This window comes from Myotis davidii, unplaced genomic scaffold, assembly GCF_000327345.1.
Source record: "Myotis davidii unplaced genomic scaffold, ASM32734v1 scaffold1373, whole genome shotgun sequence".
NCBI lineage: Eukaryota > Metazoa > Chordata > Mammalia > Chiroptera > Vespertilionidae > Myotis > Myotis davidii.
Genome location: NW_006284614.1, coordinates 717,344 through 721,735, shown reverse-complemented (window position 1 = coordinate 721,735; position 4,392 = coordinate 717,344). Strand labels below are relative to the sequence as shown.

At 41.6% G+C, this 4,392-nt stretch overlaps 1 pseudogene; it reads right to left on the bottom strand.

Annotated features, from left to right (window-relative positions):
- Positions 1-509: 509 nt before the first annotated feature.
- On the bottom strand, positions 510-1,754 carry LOC102753176 (annotated as a pseudogene).
- Between the last annotated feature and the right edge of the window lie 2,638 nt (positions 1,755-4,392).

Here is a 4,392-nt window from a genome sequence, read left to right as displayed (position 1 = left end):
TTCTTCTCTCTCTCTGATTTTTGGGACTGTTGGAGCTCTACTATAAGTTAAAGTAACCTTATAAATGCAGAAATATGACAGGTTGACACACAAGGCATCTTACAACTCCAGCAGAGAAGTAATTCTGTGTTTGCCCCATGAGTAGAATCCCTGGAATCGTGGTCCTGCCAGTGCTCTTCCTCTGCTCAGATAGGGATCGTCCCTGGGGTGTACCACAGGTCCCTTTCTCTCCCCATCCCACATTGCCTCTGGGGCTGTTAGTGGGTCCCTGGTTGACCCCTGATGGCCATGTGGCGAAGCCACGCCAACAAGCATCCGGAAGGAACCACACCTCAGTTACCCCATGCTCCTCTCAGCCTTGTAGTGGCAGGTTTGCTTCCTCTTTTCATGCCCTCTGTCCAAAACTAAAGGCACAATGCAGCTGTGCTTGGTCCCCTCAGGTCCCCACAGAAGCCCAGGGGTACAGCTGGGATTTGCCCCTCTCCTTATCGCAGCTGATTCTTCTCGAGATGTGTGTAGCAGCACTGGGAAGGCCACGGCATGTCACTAAAAGGCGAGTCCCACTGCCAGTCTGGGCAGCATTTTCTTCCAAAGCAGAAGGCTGTGAGTCCTGTCTCTCAGGGACTCTTGTTACCCAATCAATGAGTTCTCTGCTCTAACTGGCCACCAGGGCCATTGTCTTATGACACAGCCTGGTCAGGAGCCCTTCCATCTGCAGAAGAGAGTTCACACCTTCGGCTATCTTCATATGAGTGTATCTAATTTCCTTAATAAACTCCAGTTTCAAGTATTCTGCCATTTGGAAGATTTTACACACTTGAAAAATGTTGCCAATGATGTCTTCTGGTGAATAGCCAAGATGCCACAGGTGAGCGAGAATCGTGTAGGCTTTGTCAGTATTGGCATTCACACAGTGCTGGATCATCTCCTTCACCTTGAACACATTCTCACTGTTAATGAAGCCAAATCCTGAGAAAGTAGACTGCAAGTTGTTCAACACCTGCTGCATGTCTCCCTGGGCAGTGAAGATAATGGCTTCAAGACCAGTGTACTGCACATTCTCCTTCTCAATCACGTTCATTAGCCTGATAAGGACCTGGCCATTGGTCAGCTTTGTGTAGCGGAGGACAGTGCACCTGGACTGAATGGGCTCTATGATTTTATCTGAAGCATTATAAGCAAGAGCAAAGCGAGTTGTTTTGGAATAGATTTCCATGGTTTTCCTCAAGGCTTGCTGGGCTCCATCAGTCATGCTGTCTGCTTCATCTAGGATGATGATCTTATGTTGTCCTTTGGGAAGGGTGACTTTCTGTTGGGCAAACATTTTGATTTGTTTCTCACAACATCAATGCCCCTGTCATTTGAGGCATTGAGTTCCAAAACAGCATCCTTGAGAGCTGGGCCCAGAAGGGCTCGTGCCAAACACAGGATGCTTGTAGTTTTGCCAGTTTCTGGGGGGCCAGCAATGATAATATTGGGCACATTCCCTTCTCGTGCAAAGACCTGCCAGTTTCTGCAGACTTGGCTAGGCACAAAACAGGGTTGGCTAGACGGAAACCATGGGCCTATCTTGTGACCCTATTAAGATATCTGGAGTGGACAGGCTAGTGGCCTAGTCAGACCAATACTTCTCTCACAGCAGTTTGTAGTGGCTGGCACTGCTGGGGGCCTTGCTGGGGATAGGAGCAGGGTCCTGGACCCCTTGCTTGGCCACCCCACTGTAGCTCTCCTCCACCTCCATTCTCCTGCTGCCTCTTACCACAGGCCAAGCTGAGGGACCCCACTGGTGCACGAATCTGTGCACTGGATCTCTAGTATGCATATGAGATCTTTGATTAATCTCTTCTTGCCCTTCCCCTTTTCCCCTTCCCTCTAAAATTCATCAGTCCGTTCTATGTTTCCATGCCTGTGCATTGAGCATCTGCCCCCTGGTGGTCAGTGCATGTCATAGCCACCAGGCAAATGGTCGCTTAGGCTTTTATATATAGAGAGATTACAAGCCATACAATCAAATAAGAATCCAAGAGTTCATACAAATGAATGCATGGATAAATGAATGGATAAACAAGGAAAAAAGAAAGTTCTTCTTTATGGCAGAATGCCAACTAAAAATTGTAGGAAGAATTATGGATTTGGAAAATTATTTGACAACCCACATAACTGAAGTTATTTCAGGCAAGAAACACCAATGGATGTTAAAAGTAGTGGGTGTTGAGAAACAGTATACATACATAACATCAGAGTAATTCCCCAGAAGGCATTTATTAACTACAAAGACAAAATAGTAGTTTCAAAGACTAAACTTGTCTCAGGATTACAAGTCTACTATCCTTGGAATGATAAAACCCAAATTTCTCAATAATATTAGAAAGCTGTTTGACTACCTTAACAAGAATATGTAGGCAGATAGGTCACAACAAGATAATAAATAGATTCAGTTTTAACTTCCTTCTCTCTCTAGCAAGGCATATGGCTAGGTCAGGACTTGCCTTTTCCAAGCACTTTGTGGATCTTCCATCCCTTAAAGATGCTTCATTGACTACTAAGTAAGCCTGATGGCGTCTGCTTACAATACATTTTCTAGCCAAGGCTAAGTTGAAGATGGACTTCTGCTCTCTATTTTCCCAGGCCTGTGGTCCGGGGACTGCCTACTGTCTTGGTCCCAGCTTTCATCAAACTCCTTACTTTCCCTTCCAGAGAGCCTGCTAATGGTTCTTCCCCACTGGACCTGCAGCCCATTGAGCATTTCCATCTGAGGGTTCCTTCCCGGCATTGCTCAGGAAATTTCTGTTTTTCGAAATTCAAATTCTAAGAAAAATTTGTTGAAAAATGAGAAAAACAGAAAAGAGCTCTATAAGTCTCTATAAGCTCTATTCTTCGCATAGCAAGAATTAAAGCTATGCGAATAACACCGAGATATTACTGGTTTGAAGGAATCCATTGAATTCTAATGGAACGTGAGAACAGAAAACACTGACACACAGAGTCCAAGGGAAGGGTGATAGTTTTGAAAATCAGGACAGGCACAGACTGACAAGAGCACTTAAGATCTAATCAGTTGACCTTGCATATAGCAATTACCATTATAAGTGTGTTTCTGGCCTACCTGCCTCTCATGGTGAGTAACTGTTGTAAATAAAAGATACATATTAATGCATACTTTATGCATCGTGTACTTAATACAAATTGTATAAATGGTGTTCTTAAAAAAAAAAACACAAGTTTTGGAAGCAAATATGTCCTAAAATTGGCAACTTCAACATATTCTCACTAGTGCTGTTAACCTAGTTAACCTCTTTCCAGGATATCTGAATGCTACAGTGTTTGAATATTACATAGTAATGTTTGCTGGTGTTTTCTAGTGTTTGAATATTTTTGTATTCAAACTATGGTTTTTGTAAATATTAATACATTTTATATTTATTTATTAAACAAAATTTTAGATATCCATAATAATGAGTAAAGAGTATAATCAATTTTAGAAATACTTAAGAGAATAACTTAAGATTTGGGGAATTCCTGTAAATTCCTGAACGTTCTCATTTTTTTGTTCCTGAATCCCAAAGATACTATCTGTTGGGAAACTGCTGGGAATACTATGTTAACATTGCTGAAACCTACTGGACGGTCTCCCTCAACTCACTGCTCTGGGTTCTCCATTAAACAATCAATCAAGCAAGTTTCCTTTCAGATTTTCTTTATAAAAATGTTGTCCTTTTTCTATTTTTTTAAAATGCCTTGTGTGTGTGTGTGTTTTTTAAAACAACTTTATTGAGGTCTGGTTGACATGTAAAAAGCTGTACATATTTAATGTATACAACTCGATGAGTTTGGGGGTCAGAATACACCTATGAAACCACTCCTACCATCAAGGCCATAGACATGTTCACCAACTTCCAAGGTTTCTTCTTGCCATCTATATTATTATTGTTGTTGTTAGTGTGTGGGTGTGATAAGCACACTTATCATAATATTTACTCTCTTTCTGGAAGGATTACAATACCAGATATCAAGCTATACTACAAAGCCACTGTTCTCAAAACTGCCTGGTACTGGCACAAGAACAGACATATAGATCAATAGAACAGAACAGAGAACACAGAAATTGACCCAAGCTATTATGTTCAATTAATATTTGACACAGGAGGCAAGTGCATACAATGGAGTCAAGACAGTCTCTTCAATAAATGGTGTTGGGAAAATTGGGCAGATACATGCAGAAAAAAGAAACTAGATCACCAACCTACACCATACACAAAAATAAACTCAAAATGGATAAAAGACTTAAACATAAGTTGGGGAAACCATAAAAATCTTAGAAGAATCCATAGGCAGCAAAATCTCAGACATATGTGATAGCAATATCTTTACTGATACATCTCCTAGGACAAT